The sequence below is a fragment of the Anoplolepis gracilipes genome, chromosome 9 (genome assembly GCF_047496725.1).
Source record: "Anoplolepis gracilipes chromosome 9, ASM4749672v1, whole genome shotgun sequence".
Classification (NCBI taxonomy): domain Eukaryota; kingdom Metazoa; phylum Arthropoda; class Insecta; order Hymenoptera; family Formicidae; genus Anoplolepis; species Anoplolepis gracilipes.
The window spans coordinates 10,006,343-10,026,788 of NC_132978.1; the positions used below are offsets into that span (position 1 = coordinate 10,006,343).

At 36.9% G+C, this 20,446-nt stretch overlaps 1 long non-coding RNA gene across 1 annotated transcript; it reads right to left on the reverse strand.

Moving 5' to 3' along the window:
- Positions 1–1,095: 1,095 nt before the first annotated feature.
- Positions 1,096–18,839, reverse strand: LOC140669691 (uncharacterized). Its single transcript, XR_012047379.1, has 3 exons — positions 18,741–18,839; positions 18,233–18,477; positions 1,096–1,164 (listed from the first exon to the last, which is right to left on the reverse strand). It is a non-coding gene; the product is annotated as an uncharacterized lncRNA (long non-coding RNA).
- Positions 18,840–20,446: the final 1,607 nt, after the last annotated feature.

Consider the following 20,446-nt stretch of genomic DNA (forward strand, 5'->3'; position numbering starts at 1 on the left):
AAGTCTTGATGGTTTTTCGTTACAACGCAGATTGGCACTTGTACCTGCAAGGATATAGAGTTCTTTAAAGATATCTATGAGTAAGTAACTAATTAGTGTAGTAATATTCTAAATTTGATAGGAAGAGATTGCGCAATCTGCGTGACGTTTCACGTTCAACCCTATTTTGAGGAAGGGAGCATTATCGAAAAACATTGACGAACGAAGTGTTCTACAGACGGATCAAAATTTATGTACTATGTATAATTTCGTCGAATCTCTTCATTCACTTTTCTCATTTTACTATTAAAAATTCCTGGATGAATATACCCCTGTCAATGAGATCAAACAGATAAATTGCGAGCGACAGGTTTCGCGAAAACAACTTACTGCGTTTCTACTCATTGCAATTAATTAAACGAATACGTGGCAGAATATCAAGCAAATGAAACTTTATAATATAAACAGTAATAAAGTTTGATGGTCGACTGAATGATTTGCAATTAATTGTAAAATGAAATTTCTTTAATAATATGAAATTGAATTGTTTTACATAATAACGTCAAAGCGCAAATAATTTTCAAACAAAATTAAAAATCAAAGTTTCTACTACAAATACTACGTGATTAAAATTACGTTATATTTTCTGAAACTAAATTATTCCGCAAAGTATATTATTCATTAATTTTTCACACAGTTTTTATACACATTTTATATACAAATATATATATTTTTTAATTTATTTTAATATCCAACTTGGTTGGAACAATCACGTCAACGATATAATACCGAGCGCTTTCTGAAAAAAACGCAGACAAGAAAGGAGGATACCCCGAGCGAAGGGGATCCGGTAGGTGCTATCGGTGGATAGGTAGTCAGCTCGCTCATACGTATATTCATGTGCCTCCGAATAACTTCGAAGCGATGATATCGAAGCTACAAATTACCAGGAGGCCAACCACGAAACCCGCGATGGGAGCCCTCTTCTTTCCTCGCGATTTCTCCTTCGCTTGGTAATCATTTTTTCTTCCTCTTCTTTTACCTTCGTCTTATCCTCTCCGTACGGTCCAACTTTTGCTTCTTGCTGTTTTTGTTGTGCCGCGAGATCGACTCTTCCTCCTTCTTCCCTTACCTCTTGAATCTCGCCTGGCTACCCGAGTCTTCGCTTCATCAAAGGTCCATCCACTGAAATTATAATAACAATAATGATAAAAGCAGAAACAACGTGCTGTGTCCGCAAGAATATAGGTAAAGGACCGCGGTAGAGGGAAACGGTAGGAAGGAGAGGGACGGTGACGGAAGGTCCTCCACCTGCCGCCCGGGAGCCATCGTCTTTTTCTTCATCTTCCACCTCTGGCATGTCTTACCATGCCACTCTGCGTTGAATCGCCCATCAGTATATCCGCGATTGATTGGAAAAGAGCATCCACTTTAAAAAGAACGCGCATGAACAGGAGAATGCCAATTAATAATTCATAATAAACCTATAATTATTCCGAACATTAATTAGTATATATAGTTAATAAGAAGCATACTCAGGAATAGTCTCTACTTCTGAAAAGTTTTTTTTTTACATTTCTAAAATTTCTGATGAAATTTATAAAAACAGAATAAATTCTTTTATCGACAGAAGATAGCTTACTAAAAATAACAATGCATCAAAAGAGTCTTAATAAAAATATTTTCCTCAAAATTTCTTTATTATTCATACGTCTTTTTAAAAATAAATTTTTCAATTATAATTATATATTTGTCTTTTAAATCTCTCAAGGAGGCGAACTCAACCTATAGTTAGATATTTTCAATGTCAATATGCGTCAAGACGTAAGAGGATTATCAGTGTCTAACAGACGATGCAATGTTGGGGCAGAATAAGCAGCTACGGAGCTGCTTTTTGATGCACGCAGTGTGCGAGAAACCCGCGGTCCTCCTAATAATTAATGCGGAGGCGTTTGAAATACGCCACACCCATCGGAACTCAATCAACGCGAAGCTAAAGATAAGCAAGGGATTTTGTAGAGGCGATGAGCAAACGAGAGAGAGAGAGAGAGAGAGAGAGAGAAAGAAAGAAAGAGCGAGAAGGGCTTATCTCGAAGAGGCTCGAGTCATCCTAATCAATAGCGTTGGTGGACGCGATGATGGTGCTCATCGTCTTTTTCACAGCACGCTGCAATATGATATGTATTTTCCATCTCTTTCTCTTGTGGCACGTCGTCTGCTATATCGCTCGCATTGTGTTTGTTTCCCGCATTGCAGCATTAATTAAAATGCTGTTTTTCATAGCCACGCATTTCTTTCGCGTCCATACGTGATACGCCTTTATACGCGCATTTCTTCGATCAAGCAGCTTAATCACGTACGAGAAGTCGACGTTCGCGATATCGTCCTCAGGTGATTTACACACGTGGATATTACGATCGCCGCCTATAGTATTGGGAACGAATCAATTTGCGAGTGTAACACAATGGTGACGCGAGCACCCGCCGGGTTTATCAATAACGATTGAACGTGACTGGAGCTTTACTTAAGTCCTTGGCGGGCTTCTAAGCAACTTTTATACTTGCCGGGTTTTTCTTACTTGAACAGATTCAACTATACCGATCCTATCTTGTTAAAGATTTAAAGTTCTTGCGAATAATAACGATAAATCGTACAATGTCTAGAGTTAAACAAAATAAAACTTCCAACAATAGTAAAACTTTATTGTCAGCAAATACATAGATGAAAGAATGTTTCGGAATCGTTCTTATTTAAAAACTCTATTATAAAATACTTGTTTATTTACTGAACTAATAACTCTCAGCTGATAACGACTAATTAACAATTATCTTTATCTATATATTTTGTAATTATAATTTTATTTATTTTTGAGAAAAAAAAACGATACTATAATGAATTTCCGTATGTCGGCAAAATAACCGAAGAAATTCTTTATTCTCGTGCACAAGTTACTTGCAACGATTGTTTCTGTGTGGTTAGAAAGGAGGCAGAGAAACGAAATGGACGCGGTGAGAAGAGACGAATGGAGAAAGAGCACATTCTTGGCGGAGAACTGATTTATTTCGCGGTCTCGTTAAGTCTCCGCACGACGAAGGGTATCGAAAAGAAGCCCCGACAAGAGAACGCAAAGGGAGTCCCTTTCTCCGAATTTCGTCCGCTCCTGTCTGCTCCTTGCGACAAACAAATTGTTTGTTGGAACACGCGGAAATCGCTTCGACATGCCACGTTTCCCTCCCGTAGACTTGCGATCCGACGGCGAGATTCGAGGGTCGAGAGATCGCGCGAGTGACGAAACAAGAAGGATAAGGTGAAGGGGATACATGGCTGGACAAAAAACGGCAAAACCGATCGTGATTTAATGGGCAATTTCTCGAGTTCCATAAAAGCGATAGTTCGTAAAACATCGATAACGTTGTGGATTATATGTACGTCACGTAAACCAGCGAGCCTCTTGTAGTATGCAATTATTACATAATACGTATTTCGAAATTATTCACACATTGATTATATATATCTTAATGCATTTTTGCTTGGATTTATTATATAAGTACGTCGTTAAAAAATATTACGGAATTATATTTTTTTTTTTTACATTTGATCGCGTGACTTTTATGAAAGAGTTATGTTACTTTTCTCTTACAATATATTCATATGAATAAAAAATAATCTCTTTATCATGACGTTAAATAAGCTTAGATATTTCAAGATGCACATGATCACACTATTATTATGTAATATTTCGCGAAATAAGCGTCCAAAGTAAAAAGAAAAAAAAGGAAAATATCGCCATTTAACGTTGAGAAGACCCAAAGAGAGGGATTACGTCGACGCGCAATTTAGGAAGGCACCGACGGCGTGTTACCCCCGTCGCGCGTCATTGTCATTTGTCATTGTCTCTTATGTTAATGTTCACCGACACTGGCACGATGGTGGGGGCTTACTAATAGCGGTAATTAGCGCCGTGGAGCCGGCCGCTCGATATACATCACTTTCAAGTCGCGTTCTCGCTCGGAGAGAGGAGAAACTCTCCTCGCCTACATCTTTCCTCTGCCACCTTTCGTCTTTCCTTTCTCACTGTCCGTCTATCCATCCGTTCGCAGTCTGGATGCGCGATGATTTCGCATACGTTGGCGAATCATCGCTAGATCATTACGCACGGCGGCGCTCGCATGCATCGATCCGTCTAGAGAATTGTTGCTGGTCATCGTCTGCAATCGATATCGGCTCTTGAGACGGTAGTTCGTGCGTATCTTATACCGAGAGAAGAACCCTTTCTTTCTCTTTCTCTTTCTCTCTCTCTCTCTCTCACTTCCTGGCCGGTGTACGAGGGAGCGACTAATTATTCTTACAATTTAGAGCTTGTCTTATTACTGGTGCGGTATTTACGCAGTCACGACGTTATGCCGATTCATGATTGCGCGGCGTGTGCGACCCATGTGGGAATGTTTTCTCGTCTCCGTCGTCGTCGCGTTGCGTCGTCGCCATCGCGCCAGTGATTAATATACGCATACGCGAACGAGCGAAGGCGCATACTCGCTCATACGCGAAACTCGTTTAACGAGTTCGATTTTGCCCGGCGCCGTTAATTCGTTTTTGCATCTCCATTCCATTCTCGCCGTTAATCATTTTTCCACTCGGGTAACGCGCCGTGAGACGTGGAGAGAAAGTCGAATTCGATTAATATTTTTTTTTTTTTTTTTTTTTTTTTTTTTTTTTTTTAACTCAAGTTCATTCTACGTTCGAGATAGACGGTGAGGGGGCGGCTGGCGATACGAGAATCGATGTTCAAATGTCGTTTCGGTTTTTATGATCGATTTCGGGAAATAGCCATGGCGATATAAACGAGTTCCGTTATTTCAAATTGAAAATCATCTTAGTGGCGCACTCGTTGATGCTAAAAACTAACTATGTCAAATCCCGATCTCGCGCCAATGAAATTTGTATCAATTCTATTCTGTTTTATTTGCCTTGCTCGGTTTTTAATACGTTGCGCGCGCGCGTTTGTTATATAGATGTTCTCCATTATACTTTTTCCCGGCCATAGCCTTTGATTGAACTTAATAACCGCGCGGCAGGTTATTTCGAGTTCCAAATCTGACGCACGAAACTTTTTCAGGTCTATCGACGAATCATCGTCGGTTCATTAAATTGCCTAACTGCGTGGAGATTACTATTGTTGCAATTATTGCCCGTCATCATTTGCAATTGATGCCTCGAAAACAGTAACATCTATTCTTAATATATGTCATGTGAGTTTTATGCGTCATTTAATTCGCATATTATCAAAATAGATAGATTCACCACATGTATATATATTAGAAACATATATAAACTATAATTAAATATTATTCCCGAATTGTTTCGAATACTTGATTATTATACATGATGATATATACATGATGAAAATATTATGTATGACAAAAGATCTTTTTAACTTTGGTTTATAAAGGGTTTCTTATTAAGCGAAAAGTGTGACTTGAATTAGATTTTGGTAATTTCAAAAATATTTGTACCTTTGTATCTCTTTTTTTCTTTTAATGAAGTAATCTTATTTGTAATGTTTTAAAATTAAAAAGAAAGAAAAAAACTAATATAAAGATTTTTATTTAAAAATTTAAAAAAAATTTTATTCTATAAAAATATTTTATTATACTATACAATTATGGTTTTTTTCCCATAAAATAGATAAATTTAGAAAGTATTGAGATATGTTACACAGTAATTGGAAATTCAAACTTTTAATATGTGTATATATTTTGTGATATATGTCACATATGTCTAATTAAAATTAATTAATATAGAGATATATGTATTTCCCCAAATTTGTTTTAAAACTTAATTATTTATTAAAAGATTTTGCTGAGATATTCTAAGATATTATATGTCATTAAAATTGCATGAAGCGCTCAGGCGATTTCGCTGCTGAATGTTCTTCATCATCTCTAATTGTAGCTCTAGAAGTAGCTGTGGAAGCAAATGAGTCGCCACGAAGACGAGGCTCTTTCTTCAGAAAGCGGAAAACAAGCGTGACCGTGTAGTGTGTACATTTATTGTCAATTACCGAGAACTCCCCTGTTGCGTACGCAAAGGAATTTTAGCCGCGTTTTCTCAATATGGCACGATAATCACGGTGCTCCGTGGCGTGCAACGTTAATTGTCATTATGTCAGTTTATTGCAGTATGAGAGTACGAAAAGAGAAAGAAAGAGAGAGAGAAAGAGACGTATACACTCGGCCGTAAGAGCCGTAAGCATATTCCCGCGAGCACACCTCGCATATTCATTCGCGTCCACTTTGCTACCAAGTTTACATTTGCCTCTAAAGAAACGCGTTTGTTTCAATATACATTTCTCCTATGCGAAATTTGCTCCGTATTTTCTCAAATAATTTTCCACAATTCGCAATCATTCTTAAGCAACTAACAATAAGTCGTTGCTTTTTGTTGCAACTAATTTTCGCTTATTTTCTCTCTATATAAGTTGAATTTTTATCGACTATTTCAAAAAAACCTTCTTTTTCTAATCGATGCAGTTATAATTTAACTTTGACCGGAAATTAGATTCTTTCCAATCGAACGTGAAAAATCGTTATTCAAGCTATATATCTGAATTCTTCTGTCAGTAAGTGACAATGATACTCGACATATTTAGGGCTTCTTCTCTACTTTGAGGGAAGCGCATTGGTTTCCCTCGCCCTAAGTGCACGTATTGCCTGACAATGAAGAGACTCGAACGTATAACACGCGCGCGCTCTGCATACATAAACGAATTAATTATTCTTTGTCGTGATCGCCGCCAATTACGCCCGAGGCGCCACAATCTTAATGAAAGCGCGCGAGCGAGCGCGCGCGCGCGCTCGCGCGCTGACCGCAACATAGATCGCAATTACGTGAAAAGCAGGACAACGACTTCGCCTTCCGCCTTTGGCCACTCGGTGAGTGAATGCAGTTCGATCGATATACAGTCGGTACATGGTCGACGAAGGGAAAGGGTTTCGTGCGTTCTATCGCTCGCGCGCTACACCGGGGCGACTCTTAACTTTTACATGGGCGCGTGAATACATTAAGCGCGCGGCTCGACGAGATACGCGGTTTCTTTAATCTTAATCAGAAGACGTATGGACATGGCGGGGCAACTACATTCGAACACGAGTACGCCATTAGCAAACAAGATCACCTGCCTGACCCTTACGCTCTTTCTACGGTCCGATCTTTCCCCCCTCTCCCCCACCCCCTCTCCGTTCTTAAAATACCTTTGTAAATCGGTGATAAACCAGCGGCACGAGTGTGTCCTATAGCACTGAAAACTCAGATCGAGAGTCGATTGTTGAATTATTGATGTTAACTCATGATACCTCTTGATACAACGGCAATAGGTGTTTATTAATAGTCGTGTTTTATTCACGTAGAGCGAATCTTTGTATAATAAATAAAGCACGTTCGCTAATATTTGCGTAGCAAATTTCTAGTGAAGGAAAATCTAAGATGAGAAATAGGTTTCTCTTTGAATAATGAACGAGTCATTATCTTAATATGAGATCAGATAGTGAGGTGAAGTACTGACGTTGAAAAGAATATTAATGAAGTAATACTGACGAAAAGCTATTAACGTTATTAACTACGATATTAATACTTTGAAGGAAAATGCAAGCTATACTTGCTACTTTGAAATTATTGTCGGTGTGCTGTTATTAGAAATATGCATTTCTAGTAGCATGTCTAATAGAATCTAATAGAATTCAATTCATTCTGCGCGATCACTTTCCTATCGGTCGATAATTAATATACATATAAGACTACATACGATTGCATTAATATCAGGCGCTAATAACAGCGTGCGATAAAGTGATTTACAAGTCATGATGAGTAGCGAAGCAGTCGATAATTGCTCCTCGCTAATCACAGAGTTTACTTCGCCTCGTAATATCTGTGCGCATTATCTACTATAAGAACCGGATCGCGACAGCCTCTTTGACTTAACGTCAAGAATTTCCTTGGCGCTGTCAGAGTCCTGTCGCTCTCTAAACCATTAAATGCGATCGCGATCGTGCGACGTACAATGTAATCGCAGATCTAAAGGCATGCTAATACAGCTTAATAGCGTATCGCGGATATACGTATGAGCAATTTGCAGCGTCGGATACGTCGAAGATGGGCAACCAGCCGTTACATTTTAAAGAATAATTTTACTCGCAATCCACTCGGCCGAAAAGGAGAACCGTATTTTAATAACGAAAATTCCATTTCACGGCCTACACATACATATATCTCGCTGTAAGTTACGAATAACTCACATGTGGATGCGCGCGGTCGTACGTTACATTTACACACACATAAGTACACTTTTGCAGTGCGGGATAGATACGAGCCGAAGGCCGGCGTCTGTTCTCTTATCTGCTTAATGTCTCGTTACTGTAATGATTTCGCCTCGGATCTGCGCCTCTTCATTTATTCGCCGGCAGTATTGGCCGATCGCAGGCTGATAACCGAGGCCTCTCTCTCGTTATACTAACGGTATTAAACTCACGGCTCACAAGCGCCTCTCAACCTCTCTTCTCCGTCTTCCGTCGTGGCGAGTTGCCGCGCGAATTTCGTGAACGAGTTAGCTACGAGGAGGTGATTTATCATCGACGCGTAGCCGCCGGTGATAGAACGTCGACGTCTGGTAATCCGCGAGAATTTCTCGTTCCGTTAAAGAATCGTTCCTTCGACAAATGACGTCGCCGCGTAACTCTCGCCGCGATGAAAAATGCGTTCCTTTATCGCATTCATGTCACGACCATGTCTTATGGTATTGCATATATTATCTTTCTCGCTACGATATCGTAAACTACACGTTTCTCTTTTCTCTCTTTTCTAACATAGTCTTTTATCTAAATCGATTTTTCTCGTAGAAGAGTAGAAAAGTGGAAATAGAATATTCAATTTCTCTCTAGTGCATTATTATTCTCAATCGTATCTTTGTGATATCACTATTATTATTTTTATAAAAACTACCAAATTTTATAGATTCTGCATCTTTTTCTTTCATAACTTTATTATACTGACAGTTTTATACGACGGAGGATCAATGTCATGTAGCAATTTTCGTGAGGTGGTAAAGTTGATCCATCACCGAGTCTATAGATCGGACGATCGCGAATCGAATGGGATCGTGTGTAGGCTGTCGGACGGACGTGAACTAATGATCGGTCATCCGCGCGTCACATCGTACCCGTCAGCGTGGGCGTCAGAAATCCCGTTGCCGCGTATATATCAGCGAGCGAGTCGTACGAAGCAGCGAAGCACACCGAAGTCATCCACGCAAATTACCCCGGCCGCCATTAATGAGAGGCTTCGGTCGCCACACGTCGAAAGTCATTGCGTACTTCAGAGATCAAGTCGAATCGCCGCGTCGTGCCACGCCGGTCCCTTAATTTCTCGTTACCGTATCGGCGCGGTGGCGTGAGGTCATCAGCCACGAAAAGAAAGGAAATGCGAGTTTAGTCTTTTAAGTAATTAAAACCATCGCATTTGTCACCAAATCGCCGCGCCATTAATTATCTCTAATTACTCATAAGGCATTTGCCTCTTTTGCATTTGCCATATCTTGTTTCGATTTCGGAACGCAAGAAAGAGCATTTTTTGCATGATCACCGAGACCGCGGCTCGTTAATAGCGGAAAATTATAATGAACGATCTAAAAGCGCGACTGAATTTTTTCTCGACGACCGTAAAATATCTTACATACTGCTCTCTGTTTATGAAGAATACAATTATATTTAATAAAACGTTAAATAAGATTAATAGGGCGTTATTTAATGAATAATCAGAATTCTGTGAATTTATATTTTCTCTATTTTTTATTGATGATTTAATTTAAAGCATAATTTTAAATAATTTATTATGAATTTTTTTCAAAGGCTAACAAAAACAGATTTATTTTCATCAATTTGTATTATTTTTTTTTTAATTATTTTATTAATCCATTCAAGCGGCACGTGCGAGCACGTTACGCACGATCGAACTAAACTTAAGATTGATTCGTTACACCTACATGGTGTTCGGATATTGGTGATGCGCGATAAAGGTGGCAGACGATATCCGTCAAGCATCGAAATATCAGCGTCGTTGTGGGATACGATGGGAGTCAACATCGTTAAATCGTTCCTCCTTTTCTTTCATACGTCATGATTTAATTATCCACCAGCGACAAGTCGGAGAGATACTAAACTTTACTGCTATCTTTATCTAGTTTCCTGCCTCTCAAAAATGCACGATCTCGTCGTGATAAGACTTAACGATATGAAAATTAATTCAAATGTTTTATTAAAATATCTTTTAGGAATTTTGCGAATGTATTATATTTTGATTAACAACAATGTTCATATTCTATTATTTTAATTATCGAATTATGAATTATTTTAAAATACATATATATATTGTGTTTTGTAGAATTTATTATTATCAGACAAAATCTTATTTCTTCCATCAGTGCAATGAGAAAAGTAGCACATTTTTCATTCCGTAAAAACTAATACAACGAAAGCTGCAAAGACAATATCCTCTTTCAGATACAGTGTCGTTGAAAACGTTTTTCTGCAAATTTATTCATATTTTATCCTCATAAATTTCCACATCTATCTTTTTCCAAAGACATATTCATTTTTTTATATCGTATTTCGCTAATTTTTCGAATGATTCTCTTTTCGTTTCTGTCTCTCTCATCACGTTTCTTTGGACTTAATTACGTCGATGTATTTTACTGTTAGTGACAATCGACGCCTAAATCGTTTACGAGAGCCCCTCCTTCGATACGATCGGCACAAGCGATATATATGTAATAGTATCTGACCCAAAGTAAAAAATTTGCAATGTACTGAAAAAGCATTTAAAGAAAAAGATTGAAATCTCAACTTATTCCGATTTTGTGACAACTTTTATGCCCGCAATATTAATTATTTTCAGTTGGTTTTATTGGAATATTCTATTGGTTATATCTTTAATCATATTTTCATTGTACTCCGCTTTTCGTTGATACATTCACTCAAATATTTCTCTTATCTGTTTTATATAAAATGATTGGTTGGCTAAATCTATATAGAATAGATATATACATATAGTCTAATAATTTAGGAAATATTTTATATAACATTGTATTTAAAATTTTATATAATATGTTTCCATAATGCTAATATTATATAAAAGTGATAATTCTAAATTAATTGGTTAGAAATAGTTTTATAATAAAATCATCTTACCATAGCTATCAATAATTTTTGAGACATTAACCTTCCAATATTACTAAATTATAAAAATATTGGAAACGTATCCCAAATATCAAAATGTTTCCAGATTAGTACTATTACGGAGAAAAAGAAAGAAATTTTTTAAATAGAATTTTTGCTATCGATAGATATATGTATACATTGCATTACGATACAGAGTTAATCAATATTAGTGAAAACGATTCTTGATATGCATATTCGTTGACGAATTTTGACACGCATTTTAATGCGTCGAGCCTCGAGCATCCATAGGATAACTAGACAAAGCTCGCTGCTATATCTATAGCTAAAGAGTTCGATCGATGGCAATCCGAAGCTCGGGTCTAAGCGCGCCCGCACACGTTCCGACCATTTACCTCCTCCATCGCTTCTAGCGAGGCTGCGGCTATATAGATATACCAATAGATGAACAGGCAACAGGTGGGTTCATGCTGAATCCGATCTGACCCATTTCAACGAGTTTCCTTTTCGCGGACCGTTATACAGGAAATTTCCTGCACGTTTCCGCGTAAACTTTCCTGTAGCCGTTGCGTCGATGACAGCGATGGTGACTTTTTGCTTCAGGAACTTTGCCGCTGGCACGACTCTACGCGAACGTCTGGAAAACTTTATTTCCTGCGGTCGTGCGTGGCAAAGCTCCCGTGAAAAAAACATTGTTGTGAAGCTAATCTTTTTTTCAAGCGATATTTCACGATACCAAGTCTAAGTTTTAGTTTACTTTGCATTATATTTCTATACATTCGTTTAAGTTGACTACTTTCAAAATTTGATCTTTGGTTAAAATATAATGGACACTGTATCTAAATCGTTTATATAGATTATAGATAAATGCTCGCGACGATCTTACGCTTATTATTGCATAATAATGAAAGGAGAGATTAGATAGATTTGAAAGCACATTAAATGGAATCGAAATAATAGTGCACAAATTTTCTTTAAATATTTGTCGGTATTTTCGGTCAGCACATACGAAATGTATATGTATAATTTCCCTTTGTCTATAATATATATCTTTTTCTATGTCTATATACTATATATTATAATAAAGTATATTAGTATATATTACATATATATATATATATATATATAAGTATTTTATAGAATATTTATAGAATTCTGTGCTTTTCTAATAATATTTTGTGTACTATTATTGCATACATATTTTTATATTTCTGTGCAATAGAAATATTTGATTTAACAAGTTTTTCGCGAAATGTAATAATTGTCTGTTTTTCTATCGTGGTGAGAATGCTTACAACTAAAAAGTTTCCTTTTCTTTTCGCTGCAAATTAACGCCTCGATGGACAGCACACGTTCATCCGCCAGGTGGGAAATTTTTTTCCGCGACCAGCCGGTCGCGCCGCGAGACATTCCGGCCTGGTTGCCGGGCTTGTATGATCTTCATTACGCGAAATTAGCGCCGCGCAAATACGGGCGCCGCACCCACGCGTCCTGCTCGTGTCTCGACGACAACCCGGACAGTCCGGTCGGTGCGTTTTTTCCACGCTCGGGAGAATTAACACCCAGAGCGGGTATTAATTTTACGAGACTACGCGAGATATCAACCGGTTGGTCAAATTTTTTTTTTCACGCGCAACGCGGTTGTGTAAGCGACTTTATAACTCGCAGATTAATTAAGGAATTTATGAGTATGTACAACCACTAATTCGCAAAAATTCACATAACCGATCGTTTTATGAAAGGCTATCGTAATTATATCTAATGATTTTAAAAAAATTGTTCACAGACTAAATCTGTTGATCCAAAATTAACACATATTTTTATATTTGTTGCATTATTAGAAAGTCAACAATTAAAAGTGGAAATTTGAGATTACATAAGTTAAGAGATAAGGAAAAGTTAATTAAAATGGAAATGCATTATATGAATCAATAATGTGTTTGCGACAAAAGTACTATTTTTATTTAAAAAAATACATACAATTTAATGCTTCCTTTATAATTACACATTAATATTTATTATCCCTATCCTCGATCAATATTATCAGGCTTTAATAGATAACGGAATTAATATTTATATAAATTAACTTATATTGGCAGGGGATAGATAACTGAATCTCTTCAAAACGACAATTATAAATGAATCCGATGCCAAGCCGGACGTCGGCATTTCTTACGGTACTTAATAGCATTAACAGTACGAGAATCCAGTAATCGAAACCGGAATCCAGCCGGCTGTATCGGACGTTGAGGAACATACGATCCCACGCAAGGCGCGAGCGATCCCGAAAGTAAACCGCCTGCTTGCTCTAGTATCATTACGCGATATTTAACAGAGCGCTAAGCAACTCGGACTAACTGGACTCGAAGAGCCAGAACGAAGTCCTGCTCGACCAGCTGCAAAATTTACCGCCAGGTTCGTGGGAATTTATGCAAAAAGAGATTGCGCCGCGATACGCTACACATTGCTATAGAAGTGAAATACGTAAAACGAAAGGTAAATTTAAAAAGCAAGAAATCTATTTTTGCAAACCAGCACGGAAAAACTCATCGGTTTGTGTATATTTTTAGCGAGTGACATCTTCTTTCTCTCCTACCAATACATTTTTCCGACGATGCATCATACTGGCTTGTTTTATATGTAAACTTTAGCGGCAAAAAAATATCTAAATATATACAAAAATTTCAATTATTACATTTATACAACTTGTAAGATAATCAAGTTTTAATAACAAACAACGAAAAATTTTTGTATGTAAGAGCAATCAAATGAAATTTTTTTATTTTTTAACAATAAGTCGTATATTTGAAATCCACGTGCAATAAAAAATTAAAATATTTAAAAAATTATGTATTACTGACCTTAAGATTCATTTAATTATGTTTACAAATCTATTAAAAATCTTTATGCTTGCAGAATATAATTATACAATATGTAGAAAGATATAGCTTTTAATGATAAAATTACTGAATAACGTTAATGTCTCGGCTATTCATTGGCATTTCATTTGAATTCGTGTTGGAATAACATGCAGAATGGTTTCCGACGCTTATGTGCATGGATTACAGCATACGACTATGCACATTCGACGCTATCATCGCTGAACACGAGGAATAATCGTCGCAACGAAGTTCAGTCTTAATGAATCGCTCGTTGGAACAGGTCCTGAAATGAGTATGCTCGGGAAATTTCTACCGAAATGACAGGTCAGAGTTCGCGGTCGACGGAACGGTTGGAATTTTAAGCTGGTTTCACGATCCGTGGGATCTGTTGCGAACGGTTTATTAAAGTGGTAGCGCGTACTCGCGTTAATATGTTAATAATTTTACAACTCGATGTTTCATCGCATATATGTATCTGTGATGATATGTAATTACTGGAAACTAATTACGTTGCTACAACTAATTATCTGGGGGTTCAGAATTAAAACGTGTCGTTGTTTGACATAAATGCTGAGATTGATATAAATGTTGTAAATTATTACAGCGAGAGAGTTTAAGAAAACATTTTCACAGAGTGATATACGTAGTTGTATTAAAACTGATTGATTTATTCATATAGTTAAAATTGTTATCTCTTTAATATTTATTATCTCTTTAAAAATTTCTACTTTAACATGTATATATATATATATATATATATATATATATTCTCACTTTACTAACACGATTATCTTCTAGCATACTTTACAAGATTTTTCTCACCCAATAAATATTATCATAAAAATGCATTGTTTAAAAGCGTCAATTAATTACTTCGTTCCCATTATGTGCGATCGTAGGAGCGCGCAGAACGGAACGGCTGAAGCGCTCGAAGAGCGTCGGCCGCATCGGTAACGGCTAATTAACTTCCCTCCTTTACTGTGTCTTCGCGCGGCATTCTATCACGATTCCCTATAACAGTTATTCCCTTGAACGAGAAAGGAGAAAGAGAGAAAGAGAGCGAAGCGTCCCGACGCGAGCTCATCCGCGAAACCGTAGCCTGCACTAAACGCATCCCGCTGGCGCTTTTCAACTGCTCGTTCGAGCATGGCGATCCAAACGAGACGTCGACGTGGTCGCAAGAAACTCCGCGAACAAACAGAACCGCAAGTAAGTGGAAGAAACTACCTCCATTACTCGCGACACGGCGATCCTTTTTATCGCGAATTCGCCTCGCGCGCAACAGATCATTCGCTCTCGCGCGGCCCTGCAAATAGGTAAGGCTAATAAATCCGCCGGTAAGAAACGGATAATCACCTTATGCCGACTCGCTCAGCGTACGCTCGAGTCGCTCCGCTTTGCCTCAGATGAATTGCCGGCAAAAACCAAACACTCTGGGGTGCAAATATAAAAGAATATCAGAGAGATTAATTAAGATAAGTGCACGCGATTATTGTCATATATAGAATTAGTACAAATACTTGTTTTAAATGAGCGTGCTTCTCTAAATTTTATTTAATTAACATAGATCAGCTGATATATGTTCTAATTGCAATGCTTTATTAATTGAGTAATCTCTTTTATACACGAAATAAGTCAAATTATTTTATTATACATACTATAATTCTTTTTACAGTTTAGGGGAATACTTTTTTAAAAATCTATTCTATCTTTATTTATATAATGAATCATTTTTAACAAAAAATATAATTTTTCTTTTTTCTATAGTGAAACGAGAAAAAATGAATTTTAACTATGGTTGCTAATTTTTTTTTTTTTTTTACAAAATTTATATTAATAATTAAACTTACTTTTAAATCTCAATTTTAAACTATCATTAAATATAATTTATTATTTTATTACTTTATTTGGGATATGATTAATTTTGTACGTAATTTCCAAGCAATGTGTAACTTAACGTTTAAGTCGCCGACGTTGTCTGCGGCCAGATTGATAGCCTGCGGGTGGCATAAGCGTGGTAAGGATCAGGAAGACCTTATCAGATTTTCCGACCCTTTTTTCATCTAAACGCGTGATAGTAAGACAAAGAAAGAGAGTCCGGCCCAAAGCTCATCGTCAACAGCGGGAGCTTAAATATTTGAGGAATCGCGCGGACCAATCACGCTTCAAAACAAGCGTCCATAATATCTCAAGTCACCCTCCACGTAGCCCGACGTCGTTCAAGGCATTAACAAGGCATCGTTATAACCGGTACACGTCACACTGACTACGGCATCTCGACTTATCCATACTGCTGCCTGCCGGGCCATTGAAAAAGTTTCGAACAACATTCAAGATGGTTGGAAAGAGTCTCTCCCCTTTTCTTATTTTCTTCTCTTAGGAAAAACATCGAGCCCTACGGGCGGCACTCCGCGGAACGACCGCGGGTGGATTTCGTAGGATTATCCCTTCGATCCTTAGGTACGCCCTAGCGAACGATGTCGTTGTTGGTCGACTTCCGCTCCGCCCGTCTCTCACCCTCCTTCCGCATGGCGACCGCTGGCGAAATCTCTTCCTTTGTCCTTGATCTTACGGCCTCGAGGAACATCCAGGCAAGCCTATTTTTCAGGAACGCTCTTCTTTTCTCTGTTCAAGTAGGGTGCACAGGGTCCCCCTATGATTTGGGTTATTATACTCTCGTCATCGGCCCCTGGATGGAAAATCAGGGGAACACGAATGGACTTCCGTGACTAGGCGGATTACGTACTTCGATGTGGAAAGGCGAAATTAATCAGGCAAACCGCTCTTTCTTTCCAGATCATCGAACGGAGCCGATTGAAGCCCCCCTGCGGCTCTTGTTCTCGATTGTAGCGGGATTTTTAGCGTCGTGATCTCGCGTTGAAGGATAGTGGAATTTCGTACAAAATTAATTTTATGAAAAATTATATTTGTGCTGACTTGCAGTATTTAAAATCTATTGTATAATTATCGAAATTCAATGTTTTATTTTAATTTGAATTCAAATTTTTAACAATGAAAAATTGAGATCTAAACAAAAAATGATTTTAACTATTACAATTAAAAAATTAAATAAATAATATTATATCATATAAATAATATTAACATAATATTATGAAATGATATTCGAGTATTAAATTGTGTCATAATTGCACAAATTACAAAAAGTAACTTTTTAAAAGGAAAAGACTAGTCATTTACTGTAGTTTTTTTTGCTGGAAACATTTTGGTCTTTAAAATGCTACTTTTGTTACTTTTAACATTTTGCTTTTAAGGTCAAAGTTATAAAAAAGAAATATTTAATTTTTAACGTTTAACAATTTCAACTTTTAACATATTTTATACAACCATGACATATTACACGTTGGGAACACTTTATTCATTTTTGTATAAAAAATATATTGTCTAAATTTTTACTTCTCAAAAAATATTTATTGTGAAGATTAAGCTTAATAAGATACTCTAACTAAATAATATTAGATCTGTGGGAAAGCAATGAATTATAATTTTTAATTAATGTTTGATCACAAAAATTTTGTTAAACTTTGAGATATTCACGCTATATTTCTTTTAAAAGTTAAAAGTTCTAACAATATAATTAATTATGAATAAAATAACTATATATATTTTTAACTATACATTTCGTTATATAAACTAACATTATAAGTAATAATAATAAGTAATAAATTATAACTAACACAAGTAACATGATAAATTACATTATAGCTTTTCTATTTTGTTTTACCCTAATTTTTTCGAGATTGTGGCATGTAATATTTTTAAGATTGTATTTAACATCAGAAACTTCAAGCAGTAATTATAATTGCCTTTTCTTTTAAAATTTATTATCAATCTTGTTTCTACATAATTCTTATAAAATGCCACACACTTTGATATTTTATTAGCATATTTAATTCCTGCTATCACTAGTTTTGAAAGAGTTAGTGCTGGTTCTTGTTCACGCACTTTAATTTTCGGATATACGGTGATAGAAAACACATGATTCACACGACCAAGACGGTATAAATTACCACGAAACCCGGGATATCGAATGTGTATATATCGAGACTAATCTCTTGGTGTCTCAGCAGCATCAGTTTGGGAGTGACAAATGCGTCCTCTATAGATCGAACCTAAGGTTATACATACCTGGCTATCTCGATACTTGGGCGCGTATACGCGCGTATATATCAGGTGACCAAGAGTATAAAGCCCTGATATTCCTTATCCTCGACTAGAGCCTAGATTAGACTCTAAAACCCTTTCTCCGATAACGGCATCCTTAAGCTGTCCATTCGTCTATTGCTGGTCCATTCGTGAACCGTATAATAGTAAAATCGAAGAACCGGCATAGTAAAATCGAATATTATATTGATGATCAGAAAATAGTTGGTCTGAAAAAACAGTTATTAAATAAATAATTTTTATATGATATTTGTAATTTAATAAATTGAATATAATTAAGAGTATTTGAATGAGAGTGAGTGTATAGTGTATTTTATTAAGAAAAAAAAAAATAGAAAAACAATTTCTATATTAATTCTAGTAATATTAATACTATCTTTTAATAACATTATTGCTAGAAGAGTAAAATAAATCATAATATATTATTTAATATTTTTACGGTCTTAAAAAATAAATTGTATGTCATACTTACTTGATAAATAATGTGTACTCTATTATGTATGCGATATGTTGTCTTACATACATAATATAGTCGTGTTACACATATTTATATTATTCATTTAGATATTTCGTCGAACAGTTCATTTCGTTACCGCGTATGCTTCCTGCTGTCTCGTCTGCATACCGTCTATTGACTAGGCAAGTTGTCCTTCATTTTTTCACATACGCAACGTTACTGGACGAAGTTACGATGGAAATCTTTTATGTAGTATTTTTTTTCCGTTGAGTTACGAGGGCAGATAGTGACGAGTGAAACGTACATAGATACTCGCGGCTGTGACAGTTTGACGACTCGAGAGATATTTGAGTTATCGCCAGAATGACACACCCGTCTTCGGTCTACCATAAAATAGCGTTCCAACGTGCTTTTACGACGAGGATATCGACTTAGTTACTTAGACAGTCGGAAATATTTGATGTTTATAGATTATTTCGTAGGCATTTCTCTTTAAAAGAATTGTTTTTTGGCTATCCAAAGTAAAGATAACTCATATATAATGTTACAGCAATTGATAAACTGCTAATTTTTCTTTACAAAATGTCACATAATCGTCCAATTCTCGATCATATTCTGACACTTTTCCGGTTCTCACGTTCTGCGTAATCGCAGAGTGGACTTTTTGTCGAGGGAAATCAAGACTGCGTACAAACTCATGTCGCAGGTCAGAGAAGACACACGCATCCACCGAACAACAATGGTGAGGTCTCGTGGGGTGCATCCCATTAGCGCTACTGCTGCTGTTGCTGCTGCTGCTGCTGCTGCTGTTGCTATTGCCGAGCGCCAGCGCCTCGAACGATCGGGCTAAGAGCCCGCAGTACAGTGCGGCAAGAACATGTCATACATTATTAACGTACGCGACGGACAGGACGCCCACTATCTAATAGCCAATATATATTCATCGACATAATTGATTTCTCGCACGCACACGTATTATCTTATCCAAGGCCGCGACGCGCACCTCGGCCGTTAATTTTTGCCCAAGTTATTGCGCAAATTTACGAGCGCTCCGTTACCGTAATATGCATGGCAATCCAGTTGCACGGCTAACTGGAAACTTAATTAGGTTTTATACGGATGCGCGGAAAGAGAGAAAGAGAGGAACGAGAGGAAGGAGGGAGCTCAGAAAACGCGGAGATAATGTTAATTTACGATAAGCGCGCATGTCTGCAACACAACCCGCTATAACGCGAACTTGAAGTTACTGTTTGAACGTTAAGTGCGATGTAAATCGTACGAGTGCAATAATAATTCCCACAATCGTAAACATATGTGATACTTTATGCTGTAATGAATAAATGCTTTGCATATGGATTACAATGCGGTTAAAATAAAGAGAGAAAAATTTTCGTAATATATATTTTCTTCGTGGAAACAACGGTGTTGTGAAAAAGCATTTATTATATTTATACTTATATATTTCACGTTATGTACGTGCGTGCGTAATAGCAAAATTTACTTACACATGTTGCTAACAGAAAACATCAAAGATGCCGGTATGTTAGAAAAGAAATTGCCAAGATAAGTGAACGTTGAGACATGTCACACAAATTTAAGCCTGTTTGCTTTCCGTATTCAAGTCATGCATTTTCCAGCAACATCACGGAAGCCTTTTACGTAAATCATTATGGATTATCTTGGTGAATACTCTCCGACAATACGACATACACGCGTGTTGA